The sequence below is a fragment of the Pristiophorus japonicus genome, unplaced genomic scaffold, assembly GCF_044704955.1.
Source record: "Pristiophorus japonicus isolate sPriJap1 unplaced genomic scaffold, sPriJap1.hap1 HAP1_SCAFFOLD_312, whole genome shotgun sequence".
In the NCBI taxonomy this organism is placed as follows: Eukaryota; Metazoa; Chordata; class Chondrichthyes; family Pristiophoridae; genus Pristiophorus; species Pristiophorus japonicus.
This window is the reverse complement of record NW_027252911.1, coordinates 1-26,509: the sequence shown is the minus strand read 5'-3', so window position 1 is coordinate 26,509 and position 26,509 is coordinate 1. Positions and strand designations below refer to the sequence as shown.

At 48.2% G+C, this 26,509-nt stretch overlaps 1 long non-coding RNA gene across 1 annotated transcript; it reads left to right on the top strand.

Annotated features, from left to right (window-relative positions):
* The first annotated feature begins 860 nt into the window (after nt 1-860).
* LOC139249391 (uncharacterized) lies at nt 861-17,466 on the top strand. The gene is made up of 3 exons (XR_011591162.1): nt 861-992; nt 3,410-3,498; nt 16,997-17,466. It is a non-coding gene; the product is annotated as an uncharacterized lncRNA (long non-coding RNA).
* Nucleotides 17,467-26,509: the final 9,043 nt, after the last annotated feature.

The following is a 26,509-nucleotide window of genomic DNA, read 5'->3' as shown; positions in this document are numbered from 1 at the left end:
AGCCCAAACTGGTATATGTGTGCGCTCAGTCCGTGCAGCACAGCTGGTCTCCAGTCGTCTGGGATAATCCTTGCCACTGGACCAAGACCGAGCTCTGACAAGCCAGTGTGGTGGCTGGTGTGCAAAATCCAAACACAGGCAGGTTCCACCCTTCAAGATGTAGCTCGGGATCTGGAATACTAGGTCCTTCATTAAAACACCTGTGAACTCATTCCTTTTTGGCGTGGAAGCAAATCATCCTCGCTTCCAGGGACTGCCTGTGATGATGATGATGGTTGTGGAGAAATGAAATATTGGACACACGGTGTTTGAAACAATACTGAGACAGAACACTAATCTCCAGCTCAGGGACAGGGTTATTGGAGCAGCAGGAACAAAGTCTCAGTGCCAGAATGAACATGGTTCAGTGCCCAATGGGAGGCCAGTAATTCCTGTCCCAGTCACTTAAGTAGTCTTGGGTATTTACCCAGCATTCCCCGCGATGGAGAATGTGCCGACCCCAGACTTCAGGGGACCAGTGCGCACGCGCGGGAACTGGCTGTATTTGGAGCATGCGCGGTGCGTGTAATGGCGGAGCGGCTGTGGTGAAATGTGCTCCGTAAAACAGCTCACTTTCAGCGGGGCGGAGGGCAGTAAAGGACCAGCGGGGAGCCGGGGAGGCTTCATAAACACCTGGTGCCTGGCGAAAGCCCGGAATAATAACCGGAATATCGGCGGCTGCAGCCTCGAGGCTATCTCCCGGTTATAGATCCCGGGTAACGGCGGTCATCTTTGTAAAGGAAGGCAAGGCCAGTCCTCCGCCATTTTGGTTCAGTGAGCAGCAGAGCGCATGCGCGGCCATCTTGGTAAAGTAAGAGCTGAGTTATTGTATTCTCACACCTCGGATTTCTCTCATTGTTCTGATCTCCAAAGTGTATCGTCCCAACCTGCTCAACCTGTCCTCATCAGAGAACCCCCTCCTCGCCGGAATCAACCTCTGAACAGCCTCCAGTGTAAGTATATCCTTCCTTAAACACACAGTGTTCCAGGTGTGGTCTCACCAATACCCTGTACACTTGTAGCAGGACTTCTCTGCTTTTTATTCTATCCCCCTGACAATAAAGGCCAACATTACATTTACCTTCCTGACTACTTCCTGAACCTGCAGACTGACTTTTTGTGTTTTATGCACAAACACCCTCAGGTCTCTCTGTCCTGTAGCACTTTGCAATTTTTCTCCATTTAAATTATAATTTGCTTTTCTATTATTTCTGCCAACGTGGATAACCTCACATTTTCCCATATTATACTCCATCTGATAAATTTTTGCCCACTCATTTACCCTGTCTATATCCCTTTGCAGATTTATTGTGTCCTCAATTTGCTTTCCCACCTATCTTTGTATCATCAGCAAACTTGGCTATTTTACACTCGGTACCTTCTTCCAATTCATTAATATAGATTGTAAATAGTTGAGGACCCAGCACCAATACCTGCGGCACCCCATTGGTTACCATTTGCCAACCGGAAAAAGACCCATTCATCCCGACTCTCTGTTTACTGTTAGTTAACTAAACCTCTATCTATGCTAATATACTGCCCCCAACCCAGTGAGATTTTATCTTGTGCAGTAACCTCTTATGTGGCACTTTATCAAATGCCTTCTGGAAATCCAAATACACCACATCCACTGGTTCCGCCTTATCCATCCTACTCATTATATCCCCAAAGAACTCCAGCAAATTTGTCAAACATGATTTCCCTTTCATAAAGCCATACTGACTCTGCTTGATTGAATCATGCTTTTCCAAATGTTCCGCTACTGCTTCCTTAATAATGGTCTCCAGCACTTTCCCAATGACAGATGTTAGACTAACTAGTCTATAGTTTCCTGCTTTTTGTCTGCCTCCTTTGTTTCGAGAGAGGCGTTACATTTGCAATTTTCCAATCTGTTGGGACTGCCCCAGAATCCAGGGAATTTTGGTAGATTACAACTCATGTGTCCACTATCTCTGCAGCCACTTCTCTTAACACCCTACGATGTAAACCATCAGGGCATGGTGACTTGTCTGCCTTTAGTCCACTATTTTACTGAGTACTATTTCATTATAAATAGTTATTGAATTAAGTTCTTCCCTCATTACAGCCCCTTGATTATCCACTTCGGTATTACTCTCAGTGACCGAGTGTTTTACTCTAATTAAACTGATCTCAGACTGTTTCTGTCAGATATTAACTCCTGCACGGTCCCAGCAAACACTCCCACTACCTCGTCCCTCCGATGTTGCTGCAGCATTGCTTTGTGAAGACGGGCTCATGGAGAGAAACACCCTGCACGGAATGATCCCAAATTGATCATCTCCAAGGGACAAGGCTTGCAGCTTTAATCATTCTCTGTCCTTTCCCCCCAGGCCCAGTTCCTTTGCTCAGATTCTGATAAAAGTAAATTGGGAAAAGTGCACTTTGATTTTTACAGATTGAATTATTGCAGAGAGCTGCGCATGTGCGGTTCAGCCCCATCCCTGGTGTCGATTTCCAGTAAGCAGAAGAGTGCAGGCGCCCTCCCCTCCCTCAGCCCTGCCTGTGATCGCCATTCACTCAGTGAGCGGAAGAAGATGGTTTAAAACAGCCAGGAATGGAGGCACCGCGGCCCCGGGGTAAGGCAGCGAGCAGCTGCCTCCTTGCAGCAACACAGCTCATTGGGAGCGTGTCCGCAGATGAGCTCAGAGATCGGCATTGAGTCCGGGGGGAGTTCAGGGGGAGTCGGGGGCTATGTGTCAGAGGCAGAATGGACCAAGAATCAGTGTCAGTGCGTAGTGTGAGTGGGGGAAGTGAGAGGCCATTCTTGGACTGTGTGTGGATAGCGTGTGTCCAGGGTAAGGGAGAGAGAATGGGCAGAATCTGCTGTTTACAATCTGCTGCTTTCTCTCTCCAAACCAGGAGTGAATGTTCCTGGTTTAGTTCCCTCGGGGGCTGTGTGTAAGAGGCAGAGTGGATCAGAAACTAGTTGTGGAACATGGTGTGAGTGGGGGAAGGGAGAAGCCATTCTTGGGCTGTGTGTGGACAGTGTAAGGTAACAGAGAAAGTAAACCACCTCGCTCTATCCAATCATTGCTGCTTTCTTTCCCCAAATCAGTAGTGAATGTTCCTGATTCAGTTCCAATCTCACCGTGTCTGTTGTTCTTGGACAGTAAGCAGTGGAAACACAGTCTGTCAGTGAGGATGTGGGGAGTTTTGCAAAGTGCATCTATTGCAGGCACCAGAAGAGGAGTGTGGGAGAAGATATTTTAAAGACCAGTTATATTGTTTCGGTGAGCTGAGTTCTCCAGAACCTTGTTGCTGGTGGTCGAGAGATACATTGTCGCTCCCTCATATTCTCCCCCGCATCCATCTCTTAGAACTAATAATGTTCTCGTATTATTATTCTCAGAGCAAAATTCTTCAACCAGCCAGAACAAATGTGATCTTTCCTCCACCTGGAACACAAGGAACAGTGCAGGCAGCTCCTTCTCACACACAGTAAGTAGATTATCACTCAGAGTGCAGAGACACAGAACTGACCTCAATCCTATTGTCACAGACAGCAGAAGCTGTCAGTCCCACAGCGATCCGAAGTGGCAGAGTTGCATTGTGAATCTTACAGCCACATGGAGCAGTAGAATCAGATGCTATTTCACCTTTGAAACAGATCACACTGACGGTACATTAAACACCCACACTCACTTGCCAGAAACTGGCAGGTAGAGAATAAAAAACAATCATCTATCAGAAGAAATGTCCAATAGAAAGTATAAACCACACTCGCATATCAGAAGCTGATGGGTACAGAGCAAAAGCCATATTCATGTTTTAGAATCTGATGGATTCAGTATTTAAACCCCCCGAACATACCAGAAGATGACAGGTGCAGAATAAAACCCATATTCCTGTACCACAGACTGACAGATACAGTATACAACACACACCCACATATATGAAAGTGACAGTAACAGAATAAAATCCCCACTTATATACCAGAGAGTGACAGGTAAAGTGTAAATCCCATGGGCACATATCGAAAAACTGAAAGGCAGTAAGTAAAATTGTTACTTGCATCGCAGAAACTGATCGGGACAGGGTAAAACCCACACACACATATCAGAAAAAATGACATGGAGAACGCAAAATCTTCACTCACATATCAGAGAAATACAGGTTAAAAAGTGAAATTGATTCTCACGTTCACATACCAGAGACTGGCAAATGCAGAGTAAATTCCACACTCACATAGCAGGAACTGACAGGTACAGTCTAAAACACACAATCAAGTATCAGGAACAAATAGGTACAATCTAACATAGCAGAAACTGAGAAGCACAGATTAAACCTCAACACATGCCAAAACCTGACAGTTACAGAAAAATACACACACTTGCATATCAGAGTCTGAGTGATAACGTATAAAACCCAAACTCACATATCAGAGGCTGACATATTACAATCCATATTCCCATAACATAAATTGATATACAGTGACATGCCCAGACTCACGAACCAGTAATTGACAGGTACAGGGTAAAGAGCTCTCTTTCATTCCAGAAACTGACACGTACAAAGGAAAGCCCACTCGCAATTCAGCAGAAACTGGCAGGTATAGAGTAAGGCCCACAATCACATATCAGAACTTGACAGATACAGAATGAAACCTAGACTCCCACAACAGAAATGGAGAGATACAGAGAAAGGCCCACACTCATAGTAGAGACAGATAGATGCAGAGTGAAACTCAGACTCATTTACCAGAGACCGACCGAGTCAGCATAAACACTCACCTCCATAACACAAATTGAACAGTTAAAAAGTAAAACGAATACTCTATCAGGAATTGGTGGTACACTGTAAAACAATACTAACATACTGGAGAATGACGGGTATGGAGTAGAGCTCACATTCACATAAGAGATGGACAGATACAGCGCAAAATACACATCACACACCAAGAATGGAAAGAAACAGAGAAAATAGGTGCAGGAGCTGGCCATTTGGCCCTTTGACCTGCCCCGCCATTCAATATAATCATGGCTGATCATGCAACTTCAGTACCCCATTCCCGCTTTCTCTCCCTATCCCTTGAGCCCCTTAGCCGCAAGGGCCACATCTAACTCCCGCTTGAATATATCCAACGAACTGCGCTCCACAACTTTCTGTGGTAGAGAATTGCACAGGTTTACCACTCTCTGGGTGGAAACGTTTCTCCTCATTTCAGTCCGACATGGCTTACCCCTTATCGTTAGACTGTGACCCCTGGTTCTGGACTTCCCCCAACATCGGGAACATTCTTCCTGCCTCTAACCTGTCCAGTCCTGTCATAATTTTATATGTTTCTATGAGATCCCCCCTCATTCTTCTAAATTCCAGTGAGTGTAAGCCTTGCCGATCCAGTCTTTCTTCATATGTCAGTCCTGCCATCCCGGAAATTAGTCTGGTGAACCTTCACTGCACTCCCTCAATAGCAAGCACATCCTTGCTCAGATTAAGAGACCAAAACTGCACACCATACTCAAGGTGTGGTGTCACCAAGGCCCTCTACAACTGCAGTAACACCTCCCTGCTCCGACACTCAAATCCTCTCGCTATGAAGTCCAGCATGCCAGTTGCTTTCTTTACTGCCTGCTGTTCCTGCATGCCTACCTTCAGTGACTGATGTACCATGACACCCAGGTCTCTTTGAACCTCCCCTTTTACTAATCTGTCACCATTCAGGTAATAATCTGCCTTCCTGTTTTTGCCACCAAAGTGGATAACCTCTCATTTATCCACATTATACTGCATCTGCCATGCAATTGCCCATTCACCTAACCTGTCCAAGTCAACCTGCAGCCTCTTCGCATCCTCCTCACAGCTCACACTGCCAACTTGGAGATATTACTTTCAATTCCATCGTCTAAATCATTAATATATATTGTAAATAGCTGGGATCCCAGCACTGAACCTTGTGGCACCCCACTTGTCACTGCCTGCCATTCTGAAAAGGATCCGTTTATTCCCACTCTTTGCTTCCTGTCTGCCAACCAGTTCTGCCTCCATGTCAGTACATTACCCCCAATACCATGTGCTTTAATTTTGCACACTAATCTCTAGTGTGGGACCTTGTCAAAAGCCTTTTGAAATTCCAAATACACCACATCCACTGGTTCTCCCTTATCCACTCTACTAGTTACATCCTCAAAAACCTCTAGAAGATTTGTCAAGCATGATTTCTCTTTCATAAATCCATGCTGACTTGACCTGTCACTGCTTTCCAAATGCTATGCTATTACATCTTTAATAATTGATTCCAGCATTTTCCCCACCACCGATGTCAGGCTAACCGGTCTATAATTCCCTGTTTTCTCTCTCCCTCCTTTTTTAAAAAGTGGGTTTACATTAGCTACCCTTCAATCCATAGGTACTGATCCAGAATCTATAGAATGTTGGAAAATGACCACCAATGCATCTACTATTTCTAGGGCCACTTCTTTAACTACTCTGGGACGCAGACTATCAGGCCCTGGGGATTTATCGGCCTTCCGTCCCATCAGTTTCCCTACAACCATTTCCTGACTAATAAGGATTTCCCTCAGTTCATCTTTCCCGTTAGACCCTCGGTCCCCTAGTATTTTCGGCAGGTTATTCGTGTCTTCCTTAGTGAAGACAGAACCAAAGCATTTGTTCAATTGGTCTGCCATTTCCTTGTTCCCCATTATAAATTCACCTGATTCTGACTGCAAGGGGCCGACATTAGATTTCACTAATCATTTTCTCTTCACATATCTATAGAAGCTTTTGCAGTCAGTTTTTTATGTTCCCTGCAAGCTTACTCTCATATTCTATTTTCCCCCTCCTTATTACACCCTTAGTCCTCCTCTGCTGAATTCTAAATTGCTCCCAGTCCTCAGGTTTGCTGCTTTTTCAGGCCAATTTATGTGCCACTGTCCCTAATTTCCTTGGTTAGCCATGGTTGAGCCACCTTTCATGTTTTATTTTTACGCCAGACAGGGATGTATAATAGTTTTAATTCATCCATGTGATCTTTAAATGTCTGCCATTGCCTATCCACCATCAACCCTTTAAGTATTATTCGCCTGTTTATCCCAGCCAAATCACGTCTCATACCATCGAAGTTTCCTTCAAGTTCAGGACCCTAGTCTCTGAGTTAACTGTGTCGCTCTCCATCTTAATGAAGAATTCTACCATATTATGGTCACTCTTCCCCAAGGAGCCATGCAAGACCAGATTGCTAATTAATCCTCTCTCGTTACATAAAACCCAGTCTAGGATGGCCTGCTCTCCCGTAGGTTCCTCAACATATTGGTCGAGAAAACCATCCCTTTTCCACTCTAGGAAATCTTCCACCACAGTATTGCTACAAGTTTGGTTAGCCCAATCAATATGTAGGTTAAGGTCACCCATGATAACTGCTGTACCCTTATTGCACGTGTCCTTAATTTCCTGTTTGATGCAATCCCCAACCTCCCTACTACTGTTTGGTGGTCTGTACACAACCCCAACTAACGTTTTCTGCCCTTTGATGTTTCGCAGCTCTACCCATATAGATTCCACATCTTCCCAGCTAATGTCCTTCCTTTCTATTGCATTAACCTCCTCTTTAACGATTAACACTACCCCACATCCTTTTCCTTTCTGGCTATTCTTCCTGAATATTGAATACCCCTGGATGTTATGTTCCCAGCTTTGGTTACTCTGGAGCCATGTCTCTGTAATCCCAATTACATCATATCCGTTAACAGCTATCTGCGCAGTTAATTAGTCCACCTTATTACAATGCTCCTCGCTTTGTGACTCTGAGCCTTCAGGCTTGTTTTTTTAACACTCTTTTTCCTTTTAGAATTATGTTGTAATGTGGCCCTTTTTGATACAGAATGAAACCCACAGGCAATTACCACAAATTGACAGGTACAGGATAAAATCCACCTCTCGTATCAGAAACTAACATACAGAGTAAAACCCTCATCCACATACCAGAAATGGACAGATAGAGTCAAATCCACAGTCCCGTACCAGACACCCACTATATAAGAAAATAAGAACATAAGAAATAGGAGCAGGAGTAGGCCATACGGCCCTTCGAGAGTGCTCCGCCATTTAATACAATCATGGCTGATCCGATCAGGGACTCAGCTTCACTTCCCTGCCCGTTCTCCATAACCCCTTATTCCCTTATCGGTTAAGACACTGTCTATCTCTGTCTTAAATATATTCAATGTCCCAGCTTACACAGCTCTCTGAGGCAGCGAATTTCACAGGTTTTCAACCCACTGAGAGAAGAAATTCATCCTCCTCTCAGTTTTAAATGGGGGGTGCCCTTATTCTAAGATTATGCCCCCGAGTTCTAGTCTTCCCTATCAGTGAAAACATCCTCTCTGCGACTACCTTGTCAAGCCCCCTCATAAACTTATACGTTTCGATAAATCACCTTTCATTCATTCTTCTGAATTCAATGAGTAGAGCCCCAACCTCCTCAACCTTTTCTCATAAGTCAACCCCTCATCTCTGGAATCAACCCAGTGAACCTTCTCTCAACTTCCTCCAAAGCAAGTATATCCTTTCATAAATATGGAAACCAAAACTGCACGCAGTACTCCAGGTGTGGCCTCACCAATAACTTGTATAACTGTAGCAAGCCCTCCCTGCTTTTATACTCCAGCCCCTTTGCAATAAAGGCCAAGATACCATTGGCCTTCCTGATCACTTGCTGTACCTGCATACTAACCTTTTGTGTTTCATGCACAAGTACCCCCAGGTCCGTCTGTACTGCAGCACTTTGCAATCTTTCTCCATTTAAATAATAACTTGATCTTTGATTTTTTTTCTGCCATCATGCATCACTTCACACGTTCCAACATTATACTCCATCTGCCAAATTATTGCCCACTTACTTAGTCTGTGTCCTTTGGCAGATTTTTTGTATCCTCCTCACAGATTGCTTTTCCTCCCATCTTTGTATCATCAGCAGACTTGGCTACATTACATAGAAACAAAGAAAATAGGTGCAGGAGTAGGCCATTCGGCCCTTCTAGCCTGCACCGCCATTCAATGAGTTCATGGATGAACATGCAACTTAAGTACCCCATTCCAGCTTTCTCGCCATACCCCTTGATCCCCCGAGTAGTAAGGACTTCATCTAACTCCGTTTTGAATATATTTAGTGAATTGGCCTCAACTACTTTCTGTGGTAGAGAATTGCACAGGTTCACCACTCTCTGGGTGAAGAAGTTTCTCCTCATCTCGTTCCTAAATGGCTTACCCCTTATCCTCAGACTGTGACCCCTAGTTCTGGACTTCCCCAACATTGGGAACATTCTTCCTGCATCTAACCTGTCTAAACCCATCAGAATTTTAAACATTTCTATGAGGTCCCCTCTCATTCTTCTGAACTCCAGTGAATACAAGCCCCGTTGATCCAGTCTTTCTTGATAGGTCAGTCCCACCATCCCGGGAATCAGTCTGGTGAACCTTCGCTGCACTCCCTCAATAGCAAGAATGTCCTTCCTCAAGGTAAGAGACCAAAACTGTACACAATACTCCAAGTGTGGCCTCACCAAGGCCCTGTACAACTGTAGCAACACCTCCCTGCCCTTGTACGCAAATCCCTTCGCTATGAAGGCCAACATGCCATTTGCTTTCTTAACCGCCTGCTGTACCTGCATGCCAACCTTCAATGACTGTTGTACCATGACACCCAGGTCTCGTTGCACCTCCCCTTTTCCTAATCTGTCACCATTCAGATAATAGTCTGTCTCTCTGTTTTTACCACCAAAGTGGATAACCTCACATTTATCCACATTATACTTCATCTGCCACGCATTTGCCCACTCACCTAACCTATCCCAGTCACTCTGCAGCCTGATAGCATCCTCCTCGTAGCTCACACTGCCACCCAACTTAGTGTCATCCCCAAATTGGGAGATACTACATTTAATCCCCTCGTCTAAATCATTAATGTACAATGTAAACAGCTGGGGCCCCAGCACAGAACATTGCGGTACCCCACTAGTCACTGCCTGCCATTCTGAAAAGTACCCATTTACTCCTACTCTTTGTTTCCTATCTGACAACCAGTTCTCAATCCATGTCAGCACACTACCCCCAATCCCATGTGCTTTAACTTTGCACATTAATCTCTTGTGTGGGACCTTGTCGAAAGCCTTCTGAAAGTCCAAATATACCACATCAACTGGTTCTCCCTTGTCCACTCTACTGGAAACATCCTCAAAAATTCCAGAAGATTTGTCAAGCATGATTTCCCTTTCACAAATCCATGCTGACTTGGACCTATCATGTCACCTCTTTCCAAATGCGCTGCTATGACATCCTTAAAAATTGATTCCATCATTTTACCCACTACCGATGTCAGGCTGACCGGTCTATAATTCCCTGTTTTCTCCCTCCTTTTTTAAAAAGTGGGGTTACATTGGCTACCCTCCACTCCATAGGAACTGATCCAGAGTCAATGGAATGTTGGAAAATGACTGTCAATGCATCCGCTATTTCCAAGGCCACCTCCTTAAGTACTCTGGGATGCAGTCCATCAGGCCCTGGGGATTTATCGGCCTTCAATCCCATCAATTTCTCCAACACAATTTCCCGACTAATAAGGCTTTCCCTCAGTTCCTCCTTCTTACTCGACCCTCTGACCCCTTTTATATCCGGAAGGTTGTTTGTGTCCTCCTTCATGAATACCGAACCAAAGTACTTGTTCAATTGGTCCGCCATTTCTTTGTTCCCCGTTATGACTTCCCCTGATTCTGACTGCAGGGGACCTATGTTTGACTTTACTAAACTTTTTCTCTTTACATATCTATAGAAACTTTTACAATCCGTCTTAATGTTCCCTGCAAGCTTCTTCTCGTACTTCATTTTCCCTGCCCTAATCAAACCTTTGTCCTCCTCTGCTGAGTTCTAAATTTCTCCCAGTCGCCAGGTTCACTGCTATTTCTGGCCAATTTGTATGCCACTTCCTTGGCTTTAATACTATCCCTGATTTCCCTTGATAGCCACGGTTGAGCCACCTTCCCTTTTTTTATTTTTACGCCAGACAGGAATGTACAATTATTGTAGTTCATCCATGCGGTCTCTAAATGTCTGCCATTGCCCATCCACAGTCAATCACTTAAATATCATTCACTAATCTATCCTTGTCAATTCACGCCTCATACCTTCAAAGTTGCCCTTCTTTCAGTTCTGGAGCATGATCTCTGAATTAACTGTTTCATTCTCCATCCTAATGCAGAATTCCACCATATTATTGTCACTCTTCCCCAAGGGGCCTCGCACAACGAGATTGCTAATTAATCCTCTCTCATTACACAACACCCTGTCTAAGATGGCCTCCCCCCGAGTTGGTTCCTCGACATATTGGTCTAAAAAAATCATCCCTTATGCACTCCAGGAAATCCTCCTCCACCGTATTGCTTCCAGTTTGGTTAGCCCAATCTATGTGCATATGAAAGTCACCCATTATAACTGCTGCACCTTTATTGCATGCACCCTTAACTTCCTGTTTGATGTCCTCCCCAACATCACTACTACTGTTTGGAGGTCTGCACACAACACCCAGGAACGTTTTTTGCCCTTTGGTGTTCTGCAGCTCTACCCATATAGATTCCACATCATCCAAGCTAATGTCCGTCCTAACGATTGCATTAATCTCCTCCTTAACCAGCAATGCTACCCCACCTCCTTTTCCTTTTATTCTATCCTTCCTGAATGTTGCATACCCATGGATGTTGAGTTCCAAGCCCTGATCATCCTGGAGCCACGTCTCTGTAATCCCAATCACATCATATCTGTTAACATCTATTTGCACAGTTAATTCATCCAGCTTATTGCGGATACTCCTTGCATTAAGACACAAAGCATTCAGACTTGTTTTTTTAACACACTTTTCCTTTTAGAATTTTGCTGTACAGTGGCCCCTCGGTCCCTTCTTCCAAGTCGTTAATATAGATTGTAAATAGTTGGGGTCCCAGCACTGATCCCTGCGGCACCCCACTCATTACTGATTGCCAACCCGAGAATGAACCATTTACCCAGACTCTCTGTTGTCTGTTAGTTAGCCAATCCTCTATCCATGCTAATATATTACCCCCAGCCCAGTGAACTTTTATCTTGTGCAGTAACCTTTTATGTGGCATATTGTCAAATGCCTTCTGGAAGTCCAAATACACCACACCCACTTTATCCACCCTGGCCCATGATGTGAAGTGGAACATAATTCATTGAAAGCACCTCTGACAGTGTTGAGGAGAAACTGACCGACCAAATGTGAAAAATGAATTCCTGAATGTTTGGTATTGTACAAGACAAAAATAGAAAGAATGCATTTCTTCCAAATGTCCAGGCCTGGTCTGAATGATGGATTAGTGATTTTGAGATGAGATAAAATTATAACTTTCGCATACTGTTTAAAAATAAACTGATATTTGAGGACAAAAATATTTCATTTCAGAATTTTTTTCAACATGGTACAAGCAGCGAAGGAGTTTGATGACGTATGCCATTGCGTAATAGAGAACTGATTTAGTTGGCTACTATTGCATATTTTCTTCTAATTTTTTAAAGTTTTGATTTGCTGTGTATTTCCACCTGTTTTGAATAACATCGAAAATGCAAATAATCATTGCATTTAGGAGAAGGGGTAGGCCATTTAGGACTGAGATGAGGAGAAATTTCTTCACTCGAGAGTTGTTAACCTGTGGAATTCCCTGCCGCAGAGAGTTGTTGATGCCAGTTCACTGGATATATTCAAGAGGGAGTTAGATATGGCTCTTTCGGTTAAGGGGATCAAGAGGTATGGAGAGAAAGCAGGAAAGGGGTACTGAAGGAATGATCAGCCATGGTATTGAATGGTGGTGCAGGCTCGAAGGGCCGAATGGCCTAACCTGCAACTATTTTTCTATGTTTCTATGTTCGTTACATGCTCAAAGAATTCTAGCAAATTTGTCAAACTTAACTTCCACTTCATAAATCCATGCTGACTCTGCCTGACCGAATTATGTTTTTCCAAATGTCGTGCTAATGCTTCTTTAAGAATGAACTCTTCAACATTTTCCCAACCACAGATGTTAGGCTAAACTGGTCTACAGTTTCCTGCTTTTAGTCTGCCTCCTTTTTAACCGAGTGCGGTTCTCAGCACCCGGGCAGCACCGAGTGTGGCTCTCAGTCCCCGGGCAACACCGAGTGTGGCTCTCAGTCCCCGGGCAACACCGAGTGTGGCTCTCGGGCCCCGGGCAACACCGAGTGTGGCTCTCAGTCCCCGGGCAACACCGAGTGTGGCTCTCAGTCCCCGGGCAACACCGAGTGCGGTTCTCAGTCCCCGGGCAGCACCGAGTGTGGCTCTCAGTCCCCGGGCAACACCGAGTGTGGCTCTCAGTCCCCGGGCAGCACCGAGTGTGGCACTCGGGCCCCGGGCAGCACCGAGCGCGTCTCTCAGTCCCCGGGCAACACCGAGTGTGGCTCTCAGTCCCCGGGCAGCACCGAGTGTGGCTCTCAGTCCCCGGGCAACACCGAGTGTGGCTCTCAGTCCCCGGGCAGCACCGAGTGTGGCACTCGGGCCCCGGGCAGCACCGAGTGTGGCTCTCAGTCCCCGGGCAACACCGAGTGTGGCTCTCAGTCCCCGGGCAGCACCGAGTGTGGCACTCGGGCCCCGGGCAGCACCGAGCGCGTCTCTCAGTCCCCGGGCAACACCGAGTGTGGCTCTCGGGCCCCGGGCAGCACCAAGTGTGGCTCTCAATCCCCGGGCAACACCGAGTGTGGCTCTCAGTCCCCGGGCAACACCGAGTGTGGCTCTCAGTCCCCGGGCAACACCGAGTGTGGCTCTCAGTCCCCGGGCAACACCGATGGTGGCTCTTGGTCCCCGGGCAACACCGATGGTGGCTCTCAGTCCCCGGGCAACACCGATGGTGGCTCTTGGTCCCCGGGCAACACCGAGTGTGGCTCTCAGTCCCCGGGCAACACCGAGTGTGGCTCTCCGTCCCCGGGCAACGCCGAGTGTGGCTCTCAGTCCCCGGGCAACACCGAGTGTGGCTCTCAGTCCCCGGGCATCACCGAGTGTGGCTCTCAGTCCCCGGGCAACATTGAGTGTGGCTCTCTGTCCCCGGGCAACACCGAGTGTGGCTCTCTGTCCCCGGGCAACACCGAGTGTGGCTCTCAGTCCCCGGGCAACACCGAGCGCGGCTCTCAGTCCCCGGGCAACACCGAGTGTGGCACTCGGGCCCCGGGCAACACCGAGTGTGGCTCTCAGTCCCCGGGCAACACCGAGTGTGGCACTCGTGCCCCGGGCAACACCGAGTGTGGCACTCGGGCCCCGGGCAACACCGAGTGCGGCTCTCAGTCCCCGGGAAACACCGAGTGTGGCACTCGGGCCCCGGGCAACACCGAGTGCGGCTCTCAGTCCCCGGGCAACACCGAGTGTGGCTCTCAGTCCCCGGGCAACACCGAGTGTGGCTCTCCGTCCCCGGGCAACACCGAGTGTGGCTCTCAGTCCCCGGGCAACACCGAGCGCGGCTCTCAGTCCCCGGGCAACACCGAGTGCGGTTCTCAGTCCCCGGGCAGCACCGAGTGTGGCTCTCAGTCCCCGGGCAACACCGAGTGTGGCTCTCAGTCCCCGGGCAGCACCGAGTGTGGCACTCGGGCCCCGGGCAGCACCGAGCGCGTCTCTCAGTCCCCGGGCAACACCGAGTGTGGCTCTCAGTCCCCGGGCAACACCGAGTGCGGTTCTCAGTCCCCGGGCAGCACCGAGTGTGGCTCTCAGTCCCCGGGCAACACCGAGTGTGGCTCTCAGTCCCCGGGCAGCACCGAGTGTGGCACTCGGGCCCCGGGCAGCACCGAGCGCGTCTCTCAGTCCCCGGGCAACACCGAGTGTGGCTCTCGGGCCCCGGGCAGCACCAAGTGTGGCTCTCAATCCCCGGGCAACACCGAGTGTGGCTCTCAGTCCCCGGGCAACACCGAGTGTGGCTCTCAGTCCCCGGGCAACACCGAGTGTGGCTCTCAGTCCCCGGGCAACACCGATGGTGGCTCTCAGTCCCCGGGCAACACCGATGGTGGCTCTTGGTCCCCGGGCAACACCGAGTGTGGCTCTCAGTCCCCGGGCAACACCGAGTGTGGCTCTCCGTCCCCGGGCAACGCCGAGTGTGGCTCTCAGTCCCCGGGCAACACCGAGTGTGGCTCTCAGTCCCCGGGCATCACCGAGTGTGGCTCTCAGTCCCCGGGCAACATTGAGTGTGGCTCTCTGTCCCCGGGCAACACCGAGTGTGGCTCTCTGTCCCCGGGCAACACCGAGTGTGGCTCTCTGTCCCCGGGCAACACCGAGCGCGGCTCTCAGTCCCCGGGCAACACCGAGTGTGGCACTCGGGCCCCGGGCAACACCGAGTGTGGCTCTCAGTCCCCGGGCAACACCGAGTGTGGCACTCGTGCCCCGGGCAACACCGAGTGTGGCACTCGGGCCCCGGGCAACACCGAGTGTGGCACTCGGGCCCCGGGCAACACCGAGTGCGGCTCTCAGTCCCCGGGCAACACCGAGTGTGGCACTCGGGCCCCGGGCAACACCGAGTGCGGCTCTCAGTCCCCGGGCAACACCGAGTGTGGCTCTCCGTCCCCGGGCAACACCGAGTGTGGCTCTCCGTCCCCGGGCAACACCGAGTGTGGCTCTCAGTCCCCGGGCAACACCGAGCGCGGCTCTCAGTCCCCGGGCAGCACCGAGTGCGGCTCTCAGTCCCCGGACAACACCGAGTGTGGCACTCGGGCCCCGGGCAACACCGAGTGTGGCACTCGGGCCCCGGGCAACACCGAGTGTGGCACTCGGGCCCCGGGCAACACCGAGTGTGGCACTCGGGCCCCGGGCAACACCGAGTGTGGCACTCGGGCCCCGGGCAACACCGAGTGTGGCACTCGGGCCCCGGGCAACACCGAGTGCGGCACTCGGGCCCCGGGCAACACCGAGTGCGGCTCTCGGGCCCCGGGCAACACCGAGTGCGGCTCTCAGTCCCCGGGCAACACCGAGTGCGGCACTCGGGCCCCGGGCAACACCGAGTGCGGCTCTCGGGCCCCGGGCAACACCGAGTGTGGCTCTCAGTCCCCGGGCAACACCTAGTGTGGCACTCGGGCCCCGGGAAACACCGAGTGTGGCTCTCAGTCCCCGGGCAACACCGAGTTGGGCTCTCAGTCCCCGGGCAACACCGAGTGTGGCTCTCAGTCCCGGGGCAACACCGAGTGTGGCACTCGGGCCCCGGGCAACACCGAGTGCGGCTCTCGGTCCCCGGGCAACACCGAGTGCGGCTCTCGGTCCCCGGGCAACACCGAGTGCGGCACTCGGTCCCCGGGCAACACCGAGTGCGGCTCTCGGTCCCCGGGCAACACCGAGTGTGGCACTCGGGCCCCGGGCAACAGCGAGTGTGGCTCTTAGGCCCCGGGCAACACCGAGTGTGGCTCTCGGGCCCCGGGCAACACCGAGTGTGGCTCTCGGGCCCCGGGCAACACCGAGTGTGGCTCTCAGTCCCCGGGCAACATCGAGCGCGGCTCTCGGGCCCCGAGTCAGAGCCACCGGGCCCAGCCCCTCCTCCACACCAGGAAAACAACAACTTACATTTATACAGCAGGCCCAGCAATTCCCAGCCTCTCTGTATCAGGTGGGCACTGGATGTGGAAGTCACTCACTGGTCTCCTGTGTGCGTCTGTTTGTTACATCAGTTTGAGCTGGATGGAGAGGGGGAGAAGCTGCTGGGTTTCACCCCCAGTACTTCTGGGCCCAGTGGGGCCAACAATTTCCCATGTGGGCCTGTCGAGGGAGGTGGGTTCCCTTCCCTGAAGGACAGCAGTGACCCAGATGTGTTTTTACTACAATCCGGCAGCTTTCATGGTCACTTTTTTCTCGTGCCGGCCCCACACAGACTAATTCAGCTCAATTTCACAACCTGCCTTTGTGTTTTTGTGGGTTCTCTCTCACACTCACTTTTCCTGTTTGAAATTCACTTTGCAGGGTGTTAAAAGGGGAGGATTTGTAGACTGGAAGCTCAAACCAAACATCACCTCAAGATCTGACAGAGTCACTCGGTACATCGGGACTGGAATATCATCAGCTTTTGACCATGGAAGCAGAAGGACCCGTTCACAGTGGGGAGAAATGGTACACGTGCTCTGTATGTGGGAAGGGATTCATTCGATCATCCGACCTGCTGAGACACCAGCGAGTTCACAGTGGGGAGAGACCATTCACCTGCTCTGAGTGTGACAAGGGATTCTCTCTGTCAGGCAACCTGCTGAGACATCAGCGAGTTCACAAGTGACTGCAGGGGTTGGATTCTGCTGTTATTCACATCCCGGACTGAATCGTGATCATTCTGACAGTTGGGGTTTATAACTCCTGTAACACTGATGTTAATAACTCCTGAAATCGACTGGAGTTTAATATTTGGGATAAAGACACATAAATTAGTTTTGCTTTCAACACATTGCTGTGGATTTTTGTCTTTCCCACCTGAGTGTTTAGCATCACCTGGCTGGAGCTGAGAAAGGACAATCTGTGGGGAGGATCTTACGGGGAGATCAGAACTTCAGCCTGGACACAGTCCTTCAGGGCCACACACAGATCTCATTCATCTCAACTCCAATGTGTATTGGCCCAACCTACTCAACCTACTCAACCATAAGTCAATCCCCTCATCTCTGGAATCAACTCTGGAATCTGCAGCAGACATGAGCAAGGACTTGAGACTTATTAAAAGACACATATTTCATTACAGACAAGGTTAGACTGGGAGAAATGTTCAGTTAGATCATAAGAAATAGTAGCAGGAGTAGGCCATTTGGCCCCTCGGGCCTGCTCCGCCATTCAATAAGATCATGGCTGATCTGATCATGGACTCAGTTCCACTTCCCTGCCCACTCCCCATCACCCTTTACTCTCTTATCGCTCAAAAATCTGTCTATCTCCGCCTTAAATATATTCAAAGACCCAGCCTCCACACCTCTCCTTGGCAGAGAATTCCACAGATTTACAACCCTCAGAGAAGAAATTCCTCGTCTCAGTTTTAATTGGGTGGCCCATTATTCTAAGACGATGTCCCCTAGTTTTAGTTCCCCGTGTAAGTGGAAATATCCTCTCTGCATCCACCTATCAAGCCCCCTCATTATCTTATATTTTGATAAAATCACCTCATTCTTCTGAACTCCAATGTGTTTAGGCCCAATCTACTCAAGCTATCTTTATAAGTCAATCCCCTCATCTCCGAAACAACCGAGTGAACCTTCTCTGAACTGCCTCCAATGCAGGTCTATCCTTCCTTAAATACAGAGACCAAAATACAGAGTCCATTACAGGCAACATGCCAATCAAACCAGCAGCACACTGGCAGCTTAACAGTGTCTCATTGGCCGACAGGCTTTTCTTAAATAGATTTGCTGAGTGGATATAAACTTAAACCAGGTTTACAAGCGTGATGCTCTATTCACATATTGAAGGTAGAAGAGATGCTGTGAGACACATGCTAAGTCCAGTAGCTGAAAGTGATTAACAGACTGGGTTTTGTGTTTACTGATTTCAGGCGTGTTACCAACACCAGCAAAATCGAAGCCCATGGAATAACGGGGACAGTGGCAGCATGGATATGAAAGTGGCTAAGTGACACACACAGAGTAGTGGTGAATGGTTGTTTTTCAGACTGGAGGAAGTGGTGTTCCCCAGGGGTCGGTATTGGGGCCACTGCTTTTTTTGATCTATAATAATGACCTAGACTTGAGTGTACTGGGCACAATTTCCAAATCTACACCTCACACAAAACTTGGAAGTACAGTGAAAAGTGAGGAGGTAGTGATAGACTTCAGAAAGACATAGACAGGCTGGTGGAACTTAACGTAGAAAAGTTTAAAAGTGATACATTTTGGGAGGAAGAAAGAGGAGAGTAAATATAAACTAAAGGGGAGCGTGAACAGAGAGACCCAGGTGTATATGTGCACCAATCACTGAAGGTGGCAGCACAGGTTGAGAAAGTGGTTACAAAGACTGACAGGATCCTAGGCTTCATGAATAGAGGTATCGAGTACAGAAGTGTGGATATTATGTTGAACCCACGTAAAACTCTGGTTCGGCCTCAACTGGAGTATTGTGTCCAATTCTGGTTCATCATCATCATCATAGGCAGTCCCTCGGATCGAGGAAGACATGCTTCCACTCTAAAAATGAGTCCTTAGGTGGCTGAACAGTCCAATACGAAGCCACAGTCCCTGTCACAGGTGGGACAGATAGTCGTTGAGCGAAGGGTTGGGTGAGACAAGTTTGCCGCACACTCTTTCTGATGCATGCTCTCGACGATGAGACTCGAGGTGATCAACGCCCTCCCGGATGCACTTTCTACACTTAGGGTGGTCGATGGGGATGTTGTACTTTATCAGGGAGGCTTTGAGGGTGTCCCTGTAACGTTTCCTCTGCCCACCTTTGGCTCGTTTGCTGTGAAGAAGATCTGAGTAGCGTGCTTGCTTTGGGAATCTCGTGTCTGGCATGCGAACAATGTGGCCTGTGCAGCGGAGATGATCAAATGTGGTCCGTGCATCAATGCTGGGGATGTTGGCCTGGCCGACAACGCCAACGTTGGTGTGTCTGTCCTCCCAGGCAATTTGTAGGATCTTGCGGAGACCTCTCCAGCAATTTGAGGTGTCTACTGTACATAGTCCATGTCTCTGAGGGTGGGTATTACTGCAGCCCTGTAGACCATGAGCTTAGTGGTAGATTTGAGGGCGTGGTCTTCAAACACTCTTTTCCTCAAGCGGCTGAAGGCTGCACTGGATGCGGTGTTGAATCTTGTCGTCAATGTCTGGTCTTGTTGATAAGAGGTTCCCGAGGTATGGGAAATGGTCCACATTGTCCAGGGCCGCGCCGTAGATTTTGATGACTGCGGAGGGTGGGTGGATGGAGTGCTGTGCGGCGAGGACAGGCTGGTGGAGGACCTCGGGCTGACAGATGTTTAGTGTAAGGCCCATGCTTTGGAACGCCTCAGTAAATACGTTGACTATGACTTGAAGTTCAGCCTCTGTATGTTCACAGACGCAGGTATTGTCCGCATACGGTAGCTCAACGACAGAGATTGGAGTGGTCTTGGACCTGGCCTGGAGACGACGAAGGTTGAATAGGTTGCCACTGTTTCTGTAGTTTAGTTCCACTCCAGCGGGGAGCTTGTTGACTGAGCTGGAGCAATTCTGGCTTCTGCATTTTAGTAAGTATACAAAGGCCTTTTGAGAGCGTGCAGAAAAGTTTTACAAGAATGATTCCAGGGATGAGGGACTTCAGTTACGTGGATAGTCTGGAGAAGTTGGGGTTGTTCTCAGAACAGAGAAGATTGAAAGAGATTTGACAGAGGTGTTCAAAATCATGAGGGGTCTGGACAGAGTAGCTAGCGTGGATTAGTAGAAGCTCTTGCAGTTAGCCGGCATGGCCTCCTTCCATGTTGTAACCAGTCTCTGATTTTAAGATGATGAAAAGTGTGTTGCCCAAAATGTTCCATCTCCCGGGCACTGGGACCCAGTTGGGAACAGAGACCCTGAAGTCCCACCCACTCTCTGTTCCTAAACCAAGATGGCCACGCATGCGCCCTGATCCCGCCCTGTGCAAGATGGCGGCCAGTGACCCCGCTCACCCTGGCCTGTCAGCACGGGGCCTGTGGGCTCTAATTTGGGGCCTGAGATTTATTCTGTATCTAAGCCGTGCTGTACCTGCCCTGGTAGTGTTCGATGGGACAGTGTAGAGGAAGCATTTTAATACATACGAAAAATGACGGACAGGTAAAGACCATCTGGTCCATCAAGCCTGTCCCACAAAATTGCAATATATCACAGCGTATACACTCCACTCCACCCTAGTCCATGTGATCTCCTGGGAGAGGCAAAAATACAGATTTAAAAAAAACCTAGGACAGTTTGTTTTACCCAGATCACTGTCTGAACTCACTGGGCCCCCGGATTACAAACGTTCTGTTCTCACTGGGCCTCTGGGTTCCATAATGTCTGATCTCACTGGTCCACGGTTTACACACTGGACGCAGTGAGATCAGGCATTGTGTAACCCAGAGGCCCATTGAGAACAGGCTGAGAGCACCTGGGCAGGACCGGAACGAATGTCCCAGTGGGAGTGTTTGCTAGTGCTGTTGTGGAGGAGTTAAACTAATATGGCAGGGGGATGGGAACCAATGCAGGGAGACAGAGGGAAACAAAAAGGAGGCAAAAGCAAAAGACAGAAAGGAGATGAGGAAAAGTGGAGGGCAGAGAAACCCAAGGCAAAGAACAAAAAGGGCCACTGTACAGCAAAATTCTAAAAGGACAAAGGGTGTTAAAAAAACAAGCCTGAAGGCTTTGTGTCTTAATGCAAGGAGTATCCGCAATAAGCTGGATGAATTAACTGTGCAAATAGATGTGAACAAATATGATGTGATTGGGATTACGGAGACGTGGCTCCAGGATGATCAGGGCTGGGAACTCAATATTCAGGGGTATTCAACATTCAGGAAGGATAGAATAAAAGGAAAATGAGGTGGGGTAGCATTGCTGGTTAAAGAGATTAATGCAATAGTTAGGAAAGACATTAGCTTGGATGATGTGGAATCTATATGGGTAGAGCTGCAGAACACCAAAGGGCAAAAAACGTTAGGAGGAGTTGTGTACAGACCACCAAACAGTAATAGGGATGTTGGGGAGGGCATCAAACAGGAAATTAGGGGTGCATGCAATAAAGGTGCAGCAGTTATAATGGGTGACTTTAATATGCACATAGATTGGGCTAGCCAAACTGGAAGCAATACGGTGGAGGAGTATTTCCTCGAGTGCATAAGGGATGGTTTTCTAGACCAATATGTTGAGGAACCAACTTGGGGGGAGGCCATCTTAGACTCGGTGTTGTGTAATGAGAGAGGATTAATTAGCAATCTCATTGTGCGAGGCCCCTTGGGGAAGAGTGACCATAATATGGTGGAATTCTGCATTAGGATGGAGAATGAAACAGTAAATTCAGAGACCATGGTCCAGAACTTAAAGAAGGGTAACTTTGAAGGTATGAGGCGCGAATTGGCTAGGATAGATTGGCGAATGATACTTCAGGGGTTGACTGTGGATGGGCAATGGCAGACATTTAGAGACCGCATGGATGAATTACAACAATTGTACATTCATGTCTGGCGTAAAAATAAAAAAGGGAAGGTGGCTCAACCGTGGCTATCGAGGGAAATCAGGGATAGTATTAAAGCCAAGGAAGTGGCATACAAATTGGCCAGAAATAGCAGCGAACCTGGGGACTGGGAGAAGTTTAGAACTCAGCAGAGGAGGACAAAGGGTTTGATTAGAGCAGGGAAAATGGAGTACAAGAAGAAGCTTGCAGGGAACATTAAGGCGGATTGCAAAGGTTTCTATAGGTATGTAAAGAGAAAAAGGTTAGTAAAGACAAACGTAGCTCCCCTGCAGTCAGAATCAGGGGAAGTCATAACGGGGAACAAAGAAATGGCAGACCAATTGAACAAGTACTTTGGTTCGGTATTTACTAAGGAGGATACAAACAACCTTCCGGATATAAAAGTGGTCAGAGGGTCTAGTAAGGAGGGGGAACTGAGGGAAATATTTATTAGTCGGGAAATTGTGTTGCGGAAATTGATTGGATTGAAGGCCGATAAATCCCCAGGGCCTGATGGACTGCATCCCAGAGTACTTAAGGAGGTGGCCTTGGAAATAGTGCATGCATTGACAGTCATTTTCCAACATTCCATTGATTCTGGATCAGTTCCTATGGAGTGGAGGGTAGCCAATGTAACCCCACTTTTTAAAAAAGGAGGGAGAGAGAAAACATGCAATTATAGACCGGTCAGCCTGACCTCAGTAGTGGGTAAAATGATGGAATCAATTATTAAGGATGTCATAGCAGTGCATCTGGAAAATGGTGACATGATAGGTCCAAGTCAGCATGGATTTGTGAAAGGGAAATCATGCTTGACAAATCTTCTGGAATTTTTTGAGGATGTTTCCAGTAAAGTGGACAAAGGAGAACCAGTTGATGTGGTATATTTGGACTTTCAGAAGGCTTTCGACAAGGTCTCACACAAGAGAATAATGTGCAAAGTTAAAGCACATGGGATTGGGGGTAGTGTGCTGACGTGGATTGAGAACTGGTTGTCAGACAGGAAGCAAAGAGTAGGAGTAAACGGGTACTTTTCAGAATGGCAGGCAGTGACTAGTGGGGTGGCGCAAGGTTCTGTGCTGGGGAACCAACTGTTTTCATTGTACATTAATGATTTAGACGAGGGGATTAAATGTAGTATCTCCAAATTTGCGGATGACACTAAGTTGGGTGGCAGTGTGAGCTGCGAGGAGGATGCTATTAGGCTGCAGAGTGACTTGGATAGGTTAGGTGAGTGGGCAAATGCATGGCAGATGAAGTATAATGTGATAAATGTGAGGTTATCCACTTTGGTGGTAAAAAGAGAGAGACAGACTATTATCTGAATGGTGACAGATTAGGAAAAGGGAAGGTGCAACGAGACCTGGGTGTCATGGTACATCAGTCATTGAAGGTTAGCATGCAGGTACAGCAGGCGGTTAAGAAAGCAAATGGCATGTTGGCCTTCATAGCGAGGGGATTTGAATACAGGGGCAGGGAGGTGTTGCTACAGTTGTACAGGGCCTTGGTGAGGCCACACCTGGAGTATTGTGTACAGTTTTGGTCTCCTAACTTGAGGAAGGACATTCTTGCTATTGACCGAGTGCAGCGAAGATTCACCAGACTGATTCCCGGGATGGCGGGACTGACCTATCAAGAAAGACTGGAGCAACTGGGCTTGTATTCACTGGGGTTCAGAAGAATGAGAGGGGACCTCATAGAAACGTTTAAAATTCTGACGGGTTTATACAGGTTAGATGCAGGAAGAATGTTTCCAATGTTGGGGAAGTCCAGAACCAGGGGTCACAGTCTGAGGATAAGGAATAAGCCATTTAGGACCGAGATGAGGAGAAACTTCTTCACCCATAGAGTGGTGAACCTGTGGAATTCTCTACCACAGAAAGTAGTTGAGGCCAATTCACTAAATATATTCAAAAGGGTGTTAGATGAAGTCCTTACTACTCGGGGGATCAAGGGTTATGGCGAGAAAGCAGGAAGGGGGTACTGAAGTTTCATGTTCAACCATTAACTCATTGAATGGCGGTGCAGGCTAGAAGGGCTGAATGGCCTGCTCCTGCACCTATTTTCTATGTTTCTATGTTTCTAGTCGAGTGACCCTTTCCAGAACCTCAATATCACCCACCATGTGAGGAGACCAAAACTGGACACAGTATTCCAAGTGTGGCCTGACTAAGGTCTTGTACTCGGACAAAACAGTGCTCCTCGTCTTAAACTGAATTGTCCTATGGATATACTCCAACACCCTATTTGCTCTAACTGTCGCTACACTGCATTGCTCGTGTACCTTTAAGGATGTATTCACTAGAATGTTGAAATCTCTTTCTATCTCCACCCATCTTTAATGCCTTTCCCTGGGGGGTGTATGAATGTTGCGCATTTGCCCTGCCCAAATGCATAACACTGAACTTATCTAAGTTACACATAATTTTCCAGTCATGAGGCCAGTGTCCCGACACTTCAAGATCTGCCTGAATCAGACGAGCCTCTTCTACAGTTCGAGCACTCGCACAGATCTTGGAATCATTTCAAAATTGTGCCCCAACCCTAAAATCCAGATCATTAATAAAAATAGGGAAAAGCAACAGTCCCAAAACTGATCCCTGCAGGACACCACTGGTGAGTGGTCTCCAAACATATCCAAATCCATCAAAAACTGCTCTTTACCTACATCCTGCCGGCCAGTTCTGTATCCAGCTCAATATATTATCAGTACCAGAGGCTCCGATCTTATAGAGAAGCCTCTTGTGTGGAACCTTGTCAAAAGTTTTTTGGAAATCTAAGTAGACAAAAAATATAATTCGAGTTGTGAGACATGAACTCTTTATAATGGGTTGTGGTGTCCCTAATATGTCCCTCCCGATCCAAGTATTCATATATTGCATCCCTTATGATTCTTTCAATCATCTTACCTATTACTGATATTAATCTGATGGGCCTCTGGTTACCCGGGTCTGCCTTGTCACATTTTTATTAAAATGGGGACTTCATTAGCATCCTTCCAATCTGTCGAAACTATTTCAGAGTGAGCTATTAAACATACATGCCAGGGGCTCGCACAACACAAGTCCCATCACCCAGAGGACCCTCACACAGCACATGTCCCATCTCGCGGAGGACCCTCACACAGCACAGGTCCCATCTCCTGGAGGACCCTCACACAGCACATGTCCCATCTCCCGGAGGACCCTCACACAGCACATGTCCCATCTCCCGGAGGACCCTCACACAGCACATGTCCCATCTCCCGGAGGACCCTCACACAGCACATGTCCCATCTCCCGGAGGACCCTCACACAGCACATGTCCCATCTCCCGGTGGACCCTTGGATGGATATCCTCCAGTTCGGCTGCTCTATCTCTTTTTAAGTTCTGAATGTTTTCTAAAACAATATGCTTATCTATGTCAATGTTACTGATAAAAGTATTGTTGGTAAATTCTAATATTTGAGATGATGTTAAAGGGTGAAGACTCATGCAAAGTACTCACTAATATTCCCACCATACTCAGTGAGTCCTGTGTAACCTGCCCTTGAACACCCTAAAGTGGCCCAATACAGACTTTGATTGTTCTCAGACTCTGCACATAACTGAAAAAGCTCTGCCCATGACGGCCAGTTGTCTACAATCCTTTTATTCCCAGAGACTTTTTCCTGATTGAACAGCAGCCTTCGTTTTCTTTAGTTGTTCCTTGTATTCCCCCTATTTATTTAAGGTTAAATTATTTAATTTATGGAAACTTTTCTGTTTACATCTTTGTACAGAGCCAGTCGGCCACCTCGGCTTTTTCTTACCACATTTCTGTCTTTTAATTTTGACTACGTTTGTTAATCACATTTTTAAACTTGTTCTTAAAACCTTTCCATTTATATCCAACATCGGTCACATCACCACCGAGGAGGGTTGACCAATTTACCTGTTACAATCCTCTGCCAGTTTGGAGAAGTTTGCCCTGAAATGCGGTCCGTGTCGCAGGGTCTCAGTCCATTTGGTTCTCCCGGCCAATCGGGACGGTATAATGTGATCAGTGTTGCCTAGATGTTCCCCACACGGAGGCCTGATCCCAGGTCAGGCTCACTACTAAACACCAGATCCAATCTCCGGTTTTCCCCATTTACTGCATTAACATGTTGTGTCAGGAAACAGTGCTGTATATTGTCACTCAATCTTTCAGCTGCACTGCCCCCAGCAGCAGGTAAAGGCCCGTGCCCCTGAATGTCAGGCCAATGGAAATGATCTTTCCTCAGCTCCATTCTCTCTCTCTCCCCCCACACACACTGCCTGAGCTCTCAGGCTGACTGTTCCCAGCACCTTCTCTCTTTATTCTCTCACATTGCAGCATTCCCG